The following is a 20,604-nucleotide window of genomic DNA, read 5'->3' on the forward strand; positions in this document are numbered from 1 at the left end:
TACTTGTGACTAAAACTTTAAAAACTTTAAATTCTACACAGTCCTACTTTTTAGGGCAGGGAGTGGTCCTGGTGTCTCTGCCAATACTCCTCCGTTAACCAAATTCATGCTCAACACTTTATTGCCTTTTGTAAGATCTTAGTTATACTAAATATAGAAACCGAGAAAATAGGAATTGGTAATATTTGTCTCTTTGAACCCGCTCTACCATTCAATAGCATCATAGCTCTATCTCAACACCATACTCCTGCACTCTTCCCCATACCCCTTGACACCTGTTAGAGGCTAGGAATCTATCTATTTCCTGAAATGTTCAGCAATTTGGCTTTTGCAGCCTTCTGTGGTAGAAAATTCCACAGGTTCATCACCCTCTGAGTGAAGATGTTTCACCTCATCTCAGTCCTAAATATCCTATGTCCCTTGTTTGAGATTCCCAACCGGAGGAAACAAATCCCTGCATCCAACCTGTTCAGCCTGATCAGAATTTTCTATGGTTCTATTAGATCATCTTTCACTCTTCTAAATTCCAGTGAATATAAGCCCAGTCAATCCAATTTCTCTTATGACAATCATGCCATCCAGGAATTAGCCTGATGAACGTTCCTGCACTCCCTCTTTGTCAAGTATCCTTTCTTAGATGGGTGGCACAGTGGTTAGCATTTGCTGTTTCTCATGCCAGGGATGCAGGTTTGATTCCGGCTTTGGATGATTGTCTGCGTGCAGTTCGCATGTTCTTCCCGTATCTACGTACTCCAAATTCCACCCACAGTCTAAAGATGTGCAAATTAGGTGGATTGGCCATGTTAAATTGTGTGTCCAAAGATGTGTAGATTATATGGATTAGTTGTGGTGGATGTGCAGCGTTGCAGGTATAGAGAGGGGGTGTTGCATGGGCCTAGATGAGATGCACATATGGAGAGTCAGTGCAGACCTGATGGGCTCAGTGGCCTCCTGCGTTGTAGGGATTCTATGAATAAGGAGACTAAAACTGGTTTCACCAAGGCCCTGTACAGCTGCAGTAAGAAATCCTTGATCCTGTACTCGGGTCCTCTTGTATTGAAGGCCAACATACCATTTGCTGCCTTAGCTGCTTGCTGCACCTGCATACTAGCTTTCAGTGAGTGGTGTACAAGAACATCCAGCTCCCTTTGTACGTAAACATTTTTCAATTGATTTCCATTTAAATAATACTCTGCCATTCTGCTTCTCCACCCGAAATGAATAACTTCACATTCATCTACGTTACATTACATCTGCCACGTACTTGCCCACTCACTCAAGTTGTCTTGAAGCCTCTTAATATCCATCTTACCCCTCATGTTCCCACCAAGTGTTGTGTCATCAGCAAACTTACAAATGTTACTTTTGGTTCCCTCATCCCAATCATTGACTGATGTTGTGAATAATTGGGGCCCAAGCACTGACCCTTGCAGGACTCAACTAGTCATTGCCTGTCACTTCAAAAAAGAGCCCCTTTTTTTTGTTATATTTCCTGTTTGCTAACCAATTCAATATCCAAGCCAGTACCCTGTTGAAAGGTCTGGTCATCTTGGTCTAAGATGCGTAGGGCTTTAGGGCTTGGCCTCCACGTAGGGCATTTGCGATGTGACTACAGCTCAGAGGTCCCTTACAGAACAGACATTGTACACGGACTCAGAGTTCTCGAACAGCAACAGTTTATTCAGACCTCATCCAAGCATATGCAGGGAGACTGCTACTCCAAGTCCATCTGCAGAGCGATCTGACAATGTTACACAGAGCTCGCGTATTAATATAGTTCTTGACACACACACACACACACACACACACACACACACACACACACACACACACACACCCCCCCCCCCCCCCCCCCCGCTTAGTGACTGCTGAAAAGTACATCATGTGCTATTACAGTTTTCCAAAATAGATGCGAAGTATATAGTTAACTAACCACATTATCTCTAATTATAGGTTGTGACATATCAAAAAGCATTTGCATTACATTTGTTGTCAGCAAAATTGCCTTTCTGCTGACATTTTGGTTTGCTACATCCTACCTACTCAACACTATTCTTCCCTTATTATATTTCTCTTTGATTATTAACTTCATGTTTCCCATATGCAGAATTTTCCTTCAACATCCCCAACCTCATGCACTTTACTTTTACACACTAACTACTTTTGTGTGACTTTGTCAAAAGCTTTCCGAAAATCCAAATACACCACATCCACTGGTTCCTTATCTATTCTACTGGTTATATAATCGGAAAACTCCAGTAGGTTTGTTAAACGTGATTTCCGATTGATAATTCCATGTTGATTTTTGTTTAAACCTGTAGTGTTCTGTTATTGCATCTTCTATGACAGATGCTAGCATTTCCTTGTTCTCTACTTGACCTAGAAGAGACCTACAATTGTGTTCACTAATCTTCTTTTCTCTTTATATACACTTAGAAGCTTTTACCATCTGTTTTAATGTTACTTGTCAGTTTATTTTCCACCTATAAATCATACTCTTGGTCCTCCTTTGCTAAATTTTGCACTACTCGATCCTCAGGCTTGCTATTTTTTTTCAAGCAAATTTATATCACTCTTCTTTGAATCTAATACTATTCATTTATTTTGTTAGCCGTGGTTGGGCTGTTTTTGTGCCAGAAAAAAAAATACAACTGTTGCAGTACATACATTAGTTCCTTAAATATTAGGCATTGTCTTTTAACCATCATGGCTTTTAATGAAATTCCTTGATCTAACTTGACCACCTCACTCTTTATGCCTTCTAATTTCCTTTTGTTTAGATTTAGGGCTCTAGTTTCAGATTGTCTTCATCTTCCAATCTGATGAAAAATTATATAATGTTATGGTCACTGTTCCCTAAAGTCATGGTTTTCAACCGTGATTGTGGGACAGACTCTGAGCCCCAACTTTATTTTTTCTTTCTGCTAATTCCCAAGGGCGTGGCCACAGGTATTAGTATTAACCAATCAATGCAAGTAACAACTCTCAACTGGCTGGAGCGGGCAGAGGTAAAGAAAACCAAATTGAAGATTGTTGTATTATTCCAAAAGCTCCAGAGCTTCTGACTACAAGGTCTACATTTGGTGATTTCAGAACAGGGAGCTGCTAATGGAGACTTGGAATGAGCTTTCAGCTATCATGGCCCTTTTGAATGTGTGGATGTTGTTTGAAGACCCCCAAAGAAGCAGACAATGCTGTGCGGAGGGATGGATGACAAGAGTTAGAGAGGTGGAGTGAGGTGCAATTTTCGATACCAGTGGCTGCTGGCATTCATGGTTTTTTAAATTCTGTTTTCTGTTGAGGGGAAAATTTTCTTTACTCTGCTTTTAAAGGAAAAGTGATGCTGGAAATAAGCAGCAGCCAATAATAATGAGAGGCTAGTGATTTGGGGATGACTCTTGATTTTGAGAAATCTTTGCTTTCTTCTGGCGTTGTGGATTACATGTGTTCACACCTTTTTTTAAAACATTTACTTCAAATCTTCGAGAGTCATTCAAGAGTACCAGTCCCATGTGTTGAAACAGGAGCTGTGTACCTTTTATAAATGTTTATGGAAATAATTTGTCATTTTAAAGGTGGCAGAATCAGAGAAAAATCATTTAAGGGGGCTGGAAGCACTCAAGGGGCCCAATTTAATATCCTGTTTTGTGCCAGTTAATTTTGGTTGTGATTCACCCGAGCTTTTATTGGCAGGTACAAAATACCAACTGATAACACAGAGCAGGCAGGCTCTGCACAATTACATTCACAGAACATATCCAGAGCTAGAATGAACTCATAATGTCCTCTGAATCCCTTGGCTGCATTTTTTTTGGAGCTGCCACTTTTCACAGTTGAGTGAATAATCAAATCCACAGGCCCTTGCTAGCTCCCAATTTCATTGACATTAACCTGCACTATTAAGCCAGCAGCATTTCCACTTTCTAGCTCTGAAAATGATGAATAACATGGGGCACTCTGGCATTTTAACAGTGGAAGGAAAATTAAATGCAGTTTATTACTGAGCTAACAGCAAAAGACCGAAGATGCTGGACATCTGAAATAAAAACAAAATGCAGCAAAGTTTGTGCGTGGCTAGCATCGAGGAAGATTTCGTCCTGTTTGAGATCCAGATCAAGGGTGTCATTAGACCAGATCCAAAGCCACAGCAGTGAATGCCAGACCTCTTTCTTCTTTCTATTCTAAGAGAAGTTGGTCCCTCACTCCTATGAGATCCAAGTCCAGATCTCCATTTCAAAAATCAAAGTCCATTTCCATTAAACGGAAAAGTCATTCTCCTGAAGAGCCCAAGTCCTTGAAGCTGATTGAAATAGAAAGACTCTGTGAATAACACAGCAATGGGGTCCTGATCATCTGATCATCTTTGAACTAACCTCGATGTTTTAATGTCTTTTTACAAATGTGCTTTCCACAAAAAAGTAATACTGCTGTTCACTTAGCACGACTAAGTGTAGTTGAATGTTGTGAAACAAACTGTGCAGCTTGTTCTATGAAGCTTCCTCATTAGCTGGGAGGGTTCAGTAAAAATTATTGCTTTTTTTTGTATTAAGATTTTCATCTTTGTCAAAGTACAGAGATTCTGCTTCAGTGAATCTGTTGCAGCGTGTGCCAGATAATATCATAAATATTATACAACTGTAAATTTCTTAAGCTTCCAATCACCTTTTCTGGCCTCACAACAACAATGTGGTTAACACTTAACTGCCCTCCTGAAATGACCTCAGTTCAAGGGTAATTAGGGATTGAGCAACAAATGCTGGCTACATCCCATGAAATAATACATGAATAAATTAGGAATTACACTGCGATTTTTCTCAGGCATGTAAGCCTGACTGAGCCAAGAAGGGTATCTACAGCTTTTCCTATCAGTTTCCAACAAATAGAAAGTCTTAAACCACTGCGAAAGGCATAAACCTAATCAAAACGACTGCTAAAACAAATTCCATGAAGTACTGAAAACCATGAATAGATTGACTGTTTTTACGGAGACAGGTGGGTCAAAAACGTGAATTGTTTGTCTCCTTGAAGTGTGATACAGTTCTGAAAATATTGGGAACCACTGTTGTGAAGGACCCGCACAACAAAATTATTAATTAATCCCTTCTCATTGCTTAACAGCAAATCTAGCATCTCATGTTTCCTAGTTGGTATATTTACATTTACCATGTCACAAGTGCTTGTTACAAGTTTGGTTCTGCCACTGATATCTTCTTGGCTCAGTCAGGCTTACATGCCTGAGAAAAATCGTAGTGTAATTCCTAATTTATTCATGTATTATTTCAAGGGATGTAGCCAGCATTTGTTGCTCCATCCCGAATTACCCTTGAACTGAGGTCATTTCAGAGGGCAGTTAAGTGTTAGCCACATTGTTGTTGTGAATCTGGAGTCACATGTAGGCCAGGCCAGGTGAAGATAGATTTCCTTCCCTAAAAAGATCCATTAGGAATGTTAGATGGGTTTTTGTGATTGATGACGGTCACAGACTGGCTTTCAGTTCCGTATTTTATTAATTGAAATTTAAATTCCACCAGTTGCCCTGTTTTGATTTGAATCTGTGTCCCTAAAGGATTAGCCTGGACCTCTGGATTTTAGTCCAGTGACTATTGCCACTACGCCACCATCTCCCATAACTGATTTGTATAAAGCAATTCACGTTTTTGACCCACCTGTCTCCATGAAAACAGTCAATCTATTCATGGTTTTGAGTACTTCATGGAATTTGTTTTAGCAGTCATTTTGATTAGGTTTATGCCTTTTGCAGTGGGTTAAAACTTTATTTGTTGGAAACTGATAGGAAAAGCTGTGGATACCCTTCTTGGCTCAGTCAGGCTTACATGCCTGAGAAAAATCGCAGTGTAGCCCCTTGTGATCTGAACTGGCTATCTGTGTTTTTCACACACACACCACCTTGATTCTTCAATTTTTATAAGATGGATCGAGTAAGCATCTGCTTGGAGGGATCAGATATATGAATCATGAGATTTTTTTGAGAAACTCTGGAATTTGCTCCTTAAACCTCCTTACCCCTCTGCTAATATTCTCCTTAAAACCTATTTCATCTTCTCTAATATCTCCTTACGTGGCTCGCTGTCAGATTTTGTTGAGTGCTTCTGTGAAATGCCTTGGGACATTTTATGATGCTAAGGGCACGATGTAAATACAAGTTATATATTTCACTAAGTGAGCTGAAACAATAGCTAATTTAATTCAATCAGCACAATGCATCTTCACGTACTAAAAGTGAAATCAACGTTTCCCAATTTTCTGCTTAAGAAACCTGACTGTCTCTGATTTTGCCACTGTTTAAAGTCAGAAAAGAAGACTTATCAGACTAGCTCTGCTGAGCTTCTCAAAACAATGCGTTGGAGGTGTTCACTAATAACCAGGGCAGGTTGATAAAAGGTATTTGAGGACATTTATTATTATAAGTATTTGAATCACCTTAAATCTGTTTTCATTACATGGCCACACTTCTTTAAAAACTCAACATATGTTATAAAGCAAGTCTTCCTTTCACGGTGAGGGGGGCGGACAGGCGTTTTTGTGGACGTAGACGTGAGTCGCGGATGGTGGTTTGTCTCCCTGGAGCTGGGATCCGGGATGTCTCTGGGTGTGTCCCAGACATCCTGAAGGGGGAGGGTGAGGAACCGGAGGTTGTAGCGCATATAGGTACTACTGACGTAGGCAAGAAGAGGGAGGCAGTCGTGAAAAGGGATTATAGGGAACTGGGTAGGCAGCTGAGGAAGAGAAAAGCGAAGGTAGTAATCTCAAGATTGCTGCCTGTGTCACGGGAGAATGAGGGCAGGAATGGAATGAGGTGGAGGCTGAATGCGTGGCTGAGGGACTGGAGCAGAGGGCAGGGATTTCGGTTCCTAGATCATTGGGACCTCTTTAGGGGCAGGTGTGACCTGTACAGTAAAGATGGGTGGCACTTAAATCCCAGGGGGACTAATATCTTGGTGGGAAGACTGGCTAAGGCTACTGGGGGGACTTTAAACTAGAAAGGATGGGGGGAGGGAATTGTGATGGGGAGACTGGGACCGAGGAGGTTAGCTCCCAGGTAGGGAAGGACTGCAGGCAGTATGAGAGGGAGGTTAGACAGGGGGTGGAGAAGGGAAATGCCCAGACTGAGGGGCTGAAGTGTATCTATTTTAACACCAGGAGTGTAGTAAATAAGGTAGATGAGCTTAGGGCATGGATTGCTGCTTGGGAATGTGATGTGGTGGCCATTATGGAGACTTGGATGTCTCAGGGACAGGACTGGGCACTTCAGGGACCAGGATTCAGATGCTTCAGGAAGGACAGGAAGGGAGGCAAAAGAGTGGGTGGAGTGGCACTGTTGATCAGGGACAGTGTCATGGCTGCAGAGAAGGAGGATGCCGTGAAGGGACTATCTACAGAGTCTCTGTGGGTGGAAGTTAGGAACAGCAAAGGGTCGATAACTTTGCTGGGTGTATTCTATAGGCCTCCCAATAGTGACAGGGAAGTTGAGGTGCAGATAGGGAAACAGATTCTAGAGAGATGTAGTAATAACAGAGTTGTCGTGATGGGAGACTTCAATTTCCCAAACATCGATTGGAATATCCCAAGGGTAAGGGGTTTGGGTGGGGAGGAGTTTGTTAGGTGTGTTCAGGAAGGTTTCCTGACACAGTACGTGGATAAGCCTACGAGAGGAGAGGCTGTACTTGACCTGGTACTGGCGAATGAACCAGGACAGGTGACGGATCTCTCGGTAGGAGAGCATCTTGGGAATGGTGATCATAATTCTATCTCCTTCACAATTGCATTGGAACGAGATAGGATCAGGCAGGCTAGGAAGGTGTTTGTCTGGAGTAAGGGGAAATACGAAGACATCAGGAAGATAATTGGACAAATAAACTGGAAGGAGGCATTCTTAGGGAAAAGTACCGAAGGACGGTGGCAGATATTCAAGGAATGTTTGTCTGGAGCTCTGCACAACAACGTTCGGATGAGACAGGGAGGTTGTGGTAGGTCGCGGGAACCGTGGTGCACAAAGGCTGTGGTGAACCTAGTCAGGAGGAAAAGGAAGGTGTACAAAAGGTTCAGGGAGCTAGGAGATGGTAAGGGTCTTGAGGAGTATAAGGACTGTAGAAAGGAGCTTAAAAGGGAAATTAGGAGAGCCAGAAGGGGTCATGAGAAGGCCTTGGCAGGTAAGATTAAGGAGAATTCCAAGGCCTTCTATAAATATGTGAAAAGTAAAAGGATGAGAAGAGAAGGGATAGGACCTATAAAAGGTGAAGGGGGAAAGGTCTGTGTGGAATCAGAAGAAATGGCAGAGGTGCTTAATGAGTACTTTGCCTCAGTATTCACGGTGGAAACTGATCTGGGAGATTTTGCTACAGATTTGCAGCAGTTGGAAAAGATTGAGTATGTGGATATTAAGGAAGAGGATGTGTTAGAACTTTTGAATTCTATCAAGATAGATAAGTCGCCGGGACCAGATGGGATGTACCCCAGGTTACTGTGGGAGGTGAGGGAGGTGATTGCAGAGCCCCTGGCGATGATCTTTGCGTCGTCAATGGAGACGGGAGAGGTTCCGGAAGATTGGACGATTGCGGATGTGGTTCCTATTTTCAAGAAAGGGAACAGAGATAGCCCGGGAAATTACCGACCGGTGAGTCTGACCTCAGTGGTTGGTGAGCTGATGGAGAGGCTTCTGAGGGACAAGATTTACGAGCATTTGGAGAGATTTGGCATGATCAGAAATAGTCAGCATGGTTTTGTCAAGGGCAGGTCGTGCCTTACGAGCCTAGTTGAGTTCTTCGAAAATGTGACTGAACACATTGACGAAGGAAGTGCAGTGGACGTGGTGTACATGGACTTCAGCAAGGCGTTTGATAAGGTCCCCCGTGCAAGACTTCTTGAGAAGGTGAGAGGGCATGGGGTCCAAGGGGCTTTGGCCTTGTGGATCCAGAACTGGCTTACCTGCAGAAGGCAGAGAGTGGTTGTGGATGGGTCTTTTTCTGCATGGAGGTCAGTCACCAGTGGAGTGCCCCAAGGATCTGTTCTAGGACCCTTGCTGTTTGTCATTTTCATAAATGACCTAGATGAGGAAGTGGAGGGATGGGTTAGTAAGTTCGCCGATGACACGAAGGTCGGTGGTGTTGGGGATGGTCTGGAAGGATGTCAGAAGTTGCAGCAGGACATAAATAGGATGCAGGACTGGGCAGAGAAGTGGCAGATGGACTTCAACGTGGATAAATGTGTAGTTGTCCATTTTGGCAGGACCAACGGGATGAACGAGTACACTATCAAGGGCAGGAGTCTTAGTAGTGTTGAAGAGCAGAAGGAGCTTGGGGTCCGGGTCCACAGGACTCTTAAATCGGCCTCGCAGGTGGAGGATGTGGTCAAGAAGGCGTATGGTGTACTGGCCTTCATTAATCGAGGGATTGAGTTTAGAAGTCGGGAGGTAATGCTGCCACTTTATAAGACCCTTGTCAGGCCTCACTTGGAGTACTGTGCGCAGTTCTGGTCGCCTCACTATAGGAAGGACGTAGAAGCTATTGAAAGGGTACAGAGGAGATTTACAAGGATGTTGCCTGGATTGGGAGGCATGCCTTATGAAGATAGGTTGAGGGAGCTGGGACTCTTCTCCCTGGAGAGACGAAGGTTGAGAGGTGACCTGATAGAGATTTGTAAAATGTTGAGAGGAATAGATAGGGTGGATTCTCAGAGGCTATTTCCCCGGGTTGAAATGGTCGCTACGAGAGGACACAGATTTAAGGTGCGGGGAGGCAAGTACAGAAGTGATGTTAGGGGTAAGTTTTTCACTCAGGGTGGTGAGTGAATGGAATTGGCTGCCGTCAGTGGTGGTGGAGGCGAACTTGCTGGGGTCTTTTAAAAGACTTCTGGATGAGTATATGGGATTTAGTGGGATTGGGGGTTATAGATAGGTCTATGGATTGGTAGGTGTTGATGTGATCGGCGCAACTCGTGGGCCGAAGGGCCTGTTTGTGCTGTAGTGTTCTATGTTCTATTTATCTTAAGTCTTGAGAAATTGAGTTACAGCATGTTTAACAATGAAGTACCAAGATATCTGAAGCAATCCACAGATTACATGTGGGAATTCCTTGAATTATAGAATGCCTATGATGTGGAAAGGCCTATTGAGCCTACACTGACAATAATCCCACCCAGGCCCTAACACACTAACCCCATATATAACCTGTACATCTTTAGACAGAAGAAATATAAACAGAGACACTAGAACTATGGAGATCAAGCACACATGCGGAGCAAGGCGAGAAATTAGTTGATCAGTAATGTAAATAGAGAGATTTTTATGTATGCACAACTAATAGCCAAGGTGCCATCAAAGGTCCAAGAAACGTTATTGAGCAAATTATAATAAAAATAACCCACGTAACTGAGGGCGGTGGTGAATTAATGGCACTCGCTGTTTCTTCCACTTGCTTGCAGATATTATTGTGGGAGTTTGCATTGGTATTTGTAGTAATTTTAAGAGCCAAAACAGTAGGGCACCACTCTCCCAGGGGTTCTGGGACCTCCTAATATGAATAGGACAAGTAACAACAGATCTCCTTGACCAATCATATTTAAGAATCCTTACTGAGCCACGAAACCAAGAAATGCAAGTTAGAATATTTCATCTCGTGTCAAATCATGTACAGAAATTGGAAAGAAAAAGAGCAGGAAAGATGGAAAATAAAGGAACACTTGCATAACTATTGCATATCTCAAGTACTTTGCAGTTAATGGAGTGCTTTTGAAGTGCAGTCACTGTTGATGGAATTGAGAGTGGCAAAATACATTAAAAATTTATTTTGAAATGGAAGAGCCTGAACATTTCCTGGTATATTTTGTGGATATGCTTTCCATAAATAATGCATAATCGTGCCCTCCATGTATTCCAGCGCTGGGTTTCTCAGTAAGGTGCAGGTGTTGTGAAGCTCGTGGAGGAGCAGGGAAACTTGGACAGCAACAATTTTGTTTAAAGTTTATTTATTAGTCTCACAAGTAGGCTTACATTTACACTCCAATGAAGTAACTGAAAATCCTCTAGTCACCACACTCTGGCGCCTGTTCGGACACACTGAAGGAGAATTTAGCATGGCCAGTGTGCCTAATCAGCATGTCTTTCAGATGCGGGAGAAAACCGGAGCACCCGTAGGAAATCCACACAGACATGGAGAATGTGCAGACTCTGCACAGTCAGTGATCCAAGCCTGGAATCGAACCCAGACCTTGGCGCTGTGAAGCAGCGGTGATAATCACTGGGCATCTGTGCCACCCTATTTAATTGTGCACATGTAGAAGTTGCTGGCGACTTACTCAATAAACCATACATGCTGATGGCCTGGCCATCGCTCTTACTTCAAAGTCTGAGCCATTGTCATTAAATATGCAAGTGGGCCATTGGTTAGAGATTTTTGCCCTCACCCTGGCTCAGGTGTTTGTGTTACAAATTGCTTTGTGTGAGCAAATAACTAGGAGTGGAATATCTGGAACTGTATTGAATGGATGGCATTAAACCTCTCTCCTTGACTTGCAATCCTTAAATCTCATAGTTATGAAGGAATGACAAAAGAAAACAGTGAATTAGAGACAAACTAGATACAGAAGGAGAAATGGTAAGAAAAATTGGATTGAGAGAGGAGATACAGGAAGTAAAGTTTTTTTTTAACTTTTAGTAAGACAATTTACTGCCTGTCAGACTGAGATCCCACAATTTACTGGGCTGTGAGGTTGCGTTCTATTGCATGAGTATTCTTGCACTAAGTATTGGGCTTAACTTTCTGTGGCAAGTTTAATTTGTTTCATAACAATGTAAATGCAGTACTTTTTCTTTGAAAAGCATGAGAAAGTTGAGGCAAGCCACTGCTTTTATCGAGGCTAATGGCAGAATGATGCAAATCACCTGGTAATTTGGACTGATTTGCTCCTCGAGTGCAAATTGTTGGTTTTACACACACAATACATATGTATTAAATTTGCTGTTATTTTCCCAGAAAATCCAGGGCCATTAATTTTGGTACACCATTAATAGTTAATTAATAAATGGATATCTATTCATATTTGAGCCAGCCCCTAATAAATTTAGCTATTCAAATCCTGGTCTTGAGAAGGTTAGTGTACTAGCAAAGACCAAAAGTAGTTTGTCAGTTCAATAGCAGTGGAGTGGATATTCACATTCTTAGATAAAGGGTAATCTAAGAGGTGCTTGCTTGAACTGTTGCACATTGTGGAATACAACCCATTGAACAAGTGTTCCAAATAATTGCTTTCTGTGGGCCTTATTCAATAATTTCTTCAAAGTTAAATGCTGTCAGCAGCCGGAAAACCTGGCACCTGTTCCCTTTTTGCACAAATGCAATTGTATAATTGCTTATGGATTGTGTGATTAAAAATGATACCATGTCTCTCTAGGCTCTTAACTCGCCTCCACCACTGAGATTGTTCTGATTTATTACATTCAATTTTTGATAACAAAAGTGAAAATAATTACCAAAAAGCACCAATGGGTGGTGCTCATGAACCAGTTTGAAGACCTCGGATCTTTGCAGTGTTGCCTACAGTCCTTTTCATTGTAATTGTAATCATGCTGCTTTTTTGTAAGTCCATTACTTTTACAATTATTTCAGGCACATGGAGCATGCTAATTTTATTCAATGATTAATAACTTCAATAATGGGCAGTATTTTTAGGAACAAAAGTTGATGTGAAACTGTAATTTACAGTGGAACCTGCTTACAATAGAAACATTCTGAAACCTCTGTTATAGTGAAGAAGAATTACAGTAACCCAGGTCATTCACTATGGAACTGGAAATTGTGGAAAATTCTTCTGTTGTAACAAAATTATAACTTGTTTATTTTGAAAGTGAGTGTTTCTGTTGCACGCTAAGTAAATAGACCATAAGACCTGGAAGTGCCCAAGTGTCTTCCATTGATTTAATCTGGCGCAGAAGTGGGATGCTGAATTGTCTTTGATCTCCCAGGGAAGGGAAACATCAGCCAATGGTCCTGTTTGCTTCTGAAGAGCAGGGAGGAGCTGAGCATTGTGTCAGAATAAATTACTGCCAGGTTATGATCGATTTTAAAGAACTTTCTGAGCATTGTTTTTGGTTTTTAGTCTAGGCACAAATTAAATGAGGATGACTGAGGGCGGCACAGTGGTTAGCACTGCTGCCTCACGGCTCCAGTGACCTGGGTTAAATTCCAGCCTTGAGTCATTGTCTGTGTGGAATCTGTACATGCTCTCCATGTCTGCGTGGGTTTCCTCTGGGTGCTGCAGTTTTCCCCCACAGTCCAAACATGTGTCGGTTAGCTGGATTGACCATGCTAAATTGCTCCTTAGTATCCAAAGATGTGTAGGTTGGATGAATTAGCCATGGGAAATGTGTGAGCTTACAGGGATAGGATGGGGCGGAAGGCCTGGGTAAGACATTCTATCTCAATGGGCTGAATAGCCTCTTCTGCACTGAAGGCAGTCTATGATTCAACAAAATAATTTCAGCTTGTCACAGTGAATAAGCTAGAAGCAAGAAAGTAAAGGAGGCACCAGGTGAGATGATAACCATAATATCCTTTGGGTAAAGGGACAGGGGCAACTGAAAGGGAAATGTGCAACTGAATTTTTCAGATGTCCTCAGAATTTTACATCAGATGCCTTTTGGCCTATTGCTTTTTGTATGGTCTTTCTGCCATTTCCTCATATAAGAAAAAATATTCTCTTTCAAACATTTACCCAAATATTTTCAAAAATATGTTCTGGATTTTGCCAGTAACACGATTTCCAGTAGGCATTCTCATGTCTTAATGTGCTGCACAGAACAAATTTTCCCAAATTCATACTTTGCTCTCATGGAGAGCGTATTATATTTTTGCCCACTAGTATTCACTAATCAGTGTCAATTATTTATTTTTCTGATTTACTTTGTCAAGACTTCCCTCTTTAAATTTTTGAATACCTCTTAACTTTCATCATGAAAAGATTCCCAATTTATCCATTCTTCCATTATAAAGGAAACAGCTCATCCTAAACGATTGCCATGGCTGTGATATCCTGCCTAAGTAAAGATGCTCAAACTGGATGCAATACTCTAACTAGCGCTTAACCAATATAGATGTAACAATATTCCCTCTTGTGCTCAGTGCTTCTATTGTTAGACAATTTTGTAAATAGCTTTTCAATGTTTTTCTGACCCCCAGGTCCATGCTTCTCTGTGCCTTGTGGAGTTTACACAGTAAAAAGTCTGACAACACCACTTGTGGAGTTTTACAATTCAGTGTACATGCCCGTTTTATGTATCCAAAGTTCTTTGTTTCCTACCACCCTGCATTGTTTCAGTCCACTGTCGGCCTTTTAAAGCATAAGTTGCATAGAAATATTACTGGGAATAATGAAAAGGCAGTTGCACTAGATTTTTCTTATCTGTAGAAGACTGTAATCAAGTTCCAGATAGTCACTTTGAACAAGGATTTATAATGCATTTGGAGATTAATGAAGTTGCTTTTAATGAATTAAGTGTTTGTAGAATACTTGGTTGAAGAAGATTACACTACAGGTAAAGAAGGAAGCAAATGGTGAAACAGGATCCAGTAGAGTTACTATTTTTAGGAACCTTATAAATATTGGAAGATGGAAGGATAACCACTGCTTTTTCCTAAATTTGAGAGAGATGAGAATTAATGAAATAATAGCTCTTTTGTTGGATACTGGCAGTAGTATTGCAACTCGGGGAACAGTATCATTTGGATTGGCTCCTTCACTGTTGCTGGGTCAAAATCCTGGAACACCCTCCTGAAAAGTCCTGGATGTACATACACCACGTGGCCTGCACTGGTTCAAGAGAGCAACTGGTGTTTACTGCAGTGCACTTCCTCAAATAAGTTGCATTTATTCCAGGAGGATCTTGCCCACCTAAATTACAGAAACATAAAAAGGAACATAAGAACAGACTAGGCCATTTAGCCCTATCGTCTGTTTGCCATTCAGTTTGATTGAGGCTGAGCTATAACCTAATTCCATAAATCGTGCATCTTACTTTGGCTGGTCATGAAATAACAGGATGCATATAGGTAAGTAAGAGCAAGTTTGGAGATCTGGACCACTTGAGCAGACGGATAAGGGATGATGTATGCATTTTAATGTGTATCGTGGGGAATTTCGATTCGATGGCCAGATTTCTTTAAAAAAAATCTAAAGAGTAACTTTAAATGCAACTTTGCCAAAAGTAAAATGACTCTGTTTAAGTCTAATAAATTTATTTTAAAACTAGTTTTAATAAAAAGCAGAAAAGGCAAACATGAATATAATAAACAAAACAATAACTTTGGCTAAAGGGAGACCACAGATATATCTAATGGCACAGCTGTACCACGGAACTTTCTCAGAAGATCCCACTTTTCATGCCGAAAAGTAAGTTAATTATACATTTTTGTTATCAATAGTTCAGCCCAATAATTAGCTTATGATTTCACTTATTATTCAGCATGTCAATATTCTGAATCTAATAACAATCTGAGATCTTAAATAAAGTTATTCTATTAGTCCCTTCTGATCAGCAGACGTCCGTCTCTTGGCATAGATCGCTTTCTTGTTGCTATGGCTTTCAAGACATTTTATGTTGCACAAATCAGCATTGGCTAAATGCTGGGACCTGGTACAACACCAAATGAGGACCCATCATTTGACCTTCCTCCAGGTGTAGGCAAGCAAATCTTTTACATTGTAATGTAAATGTTCCTATTATGGGATATAATAAGTTTGCCTGCATCCACTGTCTTCTGAATTCAAGTTTACATCAATTATAACAATTTTGTTGCTGAATGATATCTTCTGATCGTTAATGTTGACTACTTGCACGTTTGTTTTCAAAGTTTAAATTAATACATTTTCAAGTTTAAACACAATATGTTTCAAGTTAAAACACATTAGATGCTTCTAATTTATGTAAAACATTTAATTCCATTTAAATCTTTTTAGTATAAAATCAGTTCATTTATCCTTGTGTTGAGTAAGATTGATTATGTTTTTCTAACTCCTGTGTGTTGGCTTACTAATGCCTGTAAGTTCAGTCTACTAAATTCCTTTCTGCAAGGTGAATAAACATCAAACTGCAAAAAGTGCTGAAAAATGCATAGTGGATAGAAAGTCCAGTAGCAAAGGTGGGAAATGACAAGAGACTCTTGAAAGCTTTCAGTTCACACAAAGATTCCTTTCAGGTTTACAACACAGAAGGCCATTTGACCCATTGTGCCATTGAACTAAATCAATAAAGTTAATCAAGTGCTACGGTACTGAGAGGAAGGGATCACGTAATTGAAGGCAGAAGGGAATCAGGAGAGGAGCACAAGGCTAGCAAGTTTTAACTAACTAGAGATTAAAATATTGTCCTTTCCTTCCCTTCTATGCAGAATTGGTATTATGGGGAAAAGAAAATTGATGCGGTGTTGATAAACTCCATGGATATAAATAGGTTTCTAAGAGCAGGGTTACGGAAGAAGGACAGACAATTGATAAAATATAATGTGGAACATGATGGATCATGTGCTCACTGTGTGCAAAAAAGGCTTGGGATTTAAGGAATTCCAAAAATAATTGAAAATAAAAGATGCATGCAGGATTTCTGCGAAGACCTGGGTCAGTGTACCCCAAGATATTTTGATAAATAGATGGCAAAGCTTGTGGTCATTTATCATCTTCCTTGATGGTGAAGATGTAATTGAAGCTGATTTTAGTGATTTCCATGTGTCTGAGGAGAAAAAAGTTGTTAAAGATTTATTGGTTCACCGATATGTGAGCTATGGAAAGTAATTGGTATGTATGAATGGTATATGTTCAAAGTTATACTAATATTGTTGGGATTTGTTTTCGGCATCGCTCACAGGGCAAGTAGTAAATGGAAGGGATAGGCTCCATGGTCTTGATGATCTTTTCTTATTCCTTACTTTCCTTTTAAACTGCTGAACCTATGTAAATTGAAGTAGGTATCAGATCCCTTATCGAGTGAACCAGAATCCAGGAGGACCTGAAAATGAGCTACGTTTGATAATGGTGTCTGAGTAGCAATTTATAATTGATGTGCAGAGTACTTCAAGCTGCTGCTTTATTTGGTGGCACCAATTGCTGCGTCCATTACAAACAATTTCAAATGTTTGAATGCATGTCTGTGCAATTCTATCTTTATTAGCTATAGTTTCATGTCAAAAGCAGAAAGTCTGTGGCTGGCAGGAGTGCCAAGAGAAGAAGTGTTTGTTGCTATGTATTAAGCAGAAAATGGAGTTGTTACTACATCTAGAGAAGGGTGCATCAGTGAAAAGGTTAAATGAAGAATATGATATTGGTACATCAACCATTTATGATTTGAAGAAGCAAGAGGAGAGGTTATTTAAATGCTAACAATTATGTGCCCAAATTAATGGATAATAGAAAAACACTGCCATCAATCAAAGCCCACATAGACAAAGTTTTACGAGAATGGACCAGGCAGCACTGAATGAGAAGTATCATTCAATTCAGTCAATTTATTATCATCACCCAAGTGAAAGAGAGTTAGATATAACAACACATGTGGATGAAAACAGTACACCTTAGAAAATTTTGGCAGGTCTGATAACATCTGTGGAGAGTTTCAAGTCTGGGTGACCCTTCATCAGAGCTGGTGAGCTGGTTCACTTGCCTCTCTGTCCAGCCCATGGACCAAGGCATTCTGTGGACATTCAAGGCCAGGCACAAGGCTTACCTCATGAGTAAAATGCTCACTGTGTGCAAAAAAGGCTTGGGATTTAAGGAATTCCAAAAATAATTGAAAATAAAAGATGCATGCAGGATTTCTGCAAAGACCTGGGTCAGTGTACCCCAAGATATTTTGATAAATAGATGGCAAAGCTTGTGGCCATTTATCATCTTCCTTGATGGTGAAGATGTCATTGAAGCTGATGTTAGTGATTTCCATGTGTCTGAGGAGACAAAAGTTGTTAAAGATTTATTGGTATATGTGAAAGGTTTGTCATGTGCCAAGTTGTGGGATAAAGAAGCTGTTGAGAATTGTCTGAATATTGATAACAATGCTTTGGTTCACCTCCAACTCTTGACGGTGAACTATTCAACATGATGTTGAATAAGGAAAAGATTGATAATGACGACAATGAAAATAATGTATTGAATGAACCAAGCAAAGGTGTCCATTGAAAAGTGAATAAGGATCCAGGTTCAATTCCCAGCTTAGGTCACTGTCTGTGCAGAGTCTGTATGTTCTCCCCATGTCTGCATGGGTTTCCTCCAGGTGCTCCTCTATGTGCCTGAACAGTTGCTGGAGTGTGGCGATTAGGGGATTTTCACAATAACTTTATTGCAGTGTTAATGTAAGCTTACTTGTGACACTAATAAATAAACTATATTAGATATTCCCTTTTATTGTGCAATCCTTTTGATTCTGACTGGAAACTCTTAAACACCTGAACTTGTCTTTATTTTTATATTGCAGTCAACCTCAGGCCACCCCCTGAAATGATCCAACATTTCTACACAAATGATTTATATTGTACTTGATATTTATGTCTCTGGGCAAGTGAGATTCTGAAGTCACAGTGTCTCATTATGGAAAAAAAAACTTACTGCCTTATTTTCTCGCTTTCAATCTTATTTTTAACTTTGCTACAACATATTCCACTTCTTGCTGTTTTCAATTCTTGTGAGAGTGGAGGTGAAGAGTACATGCTTTGGGATTTTCTGCAATACTTACTGCCCTTTTTAATCCAGCATTCCTGCTAAATCCACTAAGCAATGAAAACCAGCTTGTATGTAGCACTGTTGCTAATGAGGCCACAGATTACTTTGGGTCCAGGCTTATGGACTGAAAACTGATTACAGCAGGGAAAATAGCTGGAAAATATTTTGATCAGTGTATTTAAACTGTTTCAAAAAAAAACTCAGCTGTTTCACGGGAACCATTTTTATTAATAAATTGCTACAGAGGTCACCTATTCAAAATGGGAACCGCTCAACCGATCAGAATCTGGTACTTTCTATACTAGAGTCAAAAGTCTCAAAGTAATTTTTACTTTCGTATTTTATAGTACTTTTCAGTAGAGTAAACGTATTACAGTTCAGCCATTGCAATCTCGGATATCTGTTTTGAATCAGTGTTTTAACACCTTAGTTATTGGAATCAGAATAATCTATCTGAGCTGTATTTTTCAATAGGTGGATTTAGTTTGCTATCATGGAACATGCATGTAAAGGCTGGTGATTCCTTTTGCCTGGACCTCACTTGATTATAACAGCGCACAATCTTGTGCGAGGTGAAAAGCAAAAAATTGCCGCGCCTGTGGAGGCACATGACAACTGGTGACTTTGTGACAGTATCCATGGCTGGGATAGCGCAGCCTCCACTCACCTGGCAAAGGAACAGCATGTTCCGAAAGCTTGTGGTGTTTACTATCAAATAAACCTGTTGGACTTTAACCTGTTGTTGTGAGATTTCTTACTGTGTTTACCCCAGTCCAACGCCGGCATCTCCACATCATAGCGCAGTGGGCCAGGAGACATCAGTGGCAGCCGTTTCATGGGATCCTGCTGGGCGCCTGGGCCTCCATGCGTCTTCCAGGCTGCATTTTTGAGCGTAATCAGTGTGAAGCTGAAATCAGCATCTCCAGCATGATTAGTGGGCCTGGGACAGTATTTCTCTAGGCCACTCTCCCGGCCAGCAGTGGTTCCCTCCGATGGTGTTTATGACTGCTCCGTGGTAATGGTGTCTGACCCTGCCAAAGGGGACAGAGGCCATTGAGCACCCCCCCCCCCACCCCCAACCTGGGAGGTCAGGGGTAAAGGGGAATGTCTCTTACGCAGTGCCAGTCTGGGGGGATTGTTTTGTTGGGGGGGGGGAGGGTGTAGAGATCAGGGCTGGTCGGGGTGGGGGATGGCTACGGGATGGCCTGGGAGGCCAGCAGTCGGGGCTGGGGGAAGGGGAGTGGAGGAGATCATAGAATGGTGGAGCAGACTCAATGGATCAAATGGCTGGTGTGCTTCTACCATTTTGTGGTCCTTTATGGTTCTAGAAGTGATGACTGCTTCAGTGAGCTCTTATGAGATTACCAAGAAGGGCTCAGCAGGAAGCTGCAGGTTTATCCAAGAGGGAGACTAGCTGGGGATTGTGGTAGGAGTATGGAGGTCAAGGTATAGTGAAGGGATTAGTAAAGACAAATGCGCAACCAATTAATTACTTCTAATGGTTGTCCTGCTTATTATACAGCCAATTTATTCACAGCAAGGTCCCACAACACCACGAGAGGAACACTGACTAATTTTCTGTGGGCTGGAATTCTCCAGCTGTTTACACTGGTGGGATCTTATGGTCTCGCCAATGACGCACCATGGGCTTCCCAGCAGTGAGAAATCCCATTGGCAGTGGTGGGCACAGAAATTCCTGGCAAACGTTGCGCTGTTTCCTGACACAAGACGCATGCTGCGGGGTGTCCAGAGAATTCCCCTCGGTAATTCTCCACTGTCATTCTCTGCAGTCTTTCAAAAAGTTGTGATATGCACTGTGGCTTGTCAGTGACAGTAAACAATTTGGCCATAATTTAATGTCCCAGGCAACAGAGAGCAGCTGGGATT

This window comes from Carcharhinus amblyrhynchos, chromosome 1, assembly GCF_965287045.1.
Source record: "Carcharhinus amblyrhynchos chromosome 1, sCarAmb.v2.hapA, whole genome shotgun sequence".
Taxonomy (NCBI): domain Eukaryota; kingdom Metazoa; phylum Chordata; class Chondrichthyes; order Carcharhiniformes; family Carcharhinidae; genus Carcharhinus; species Carcharhinus amblyrhynchos.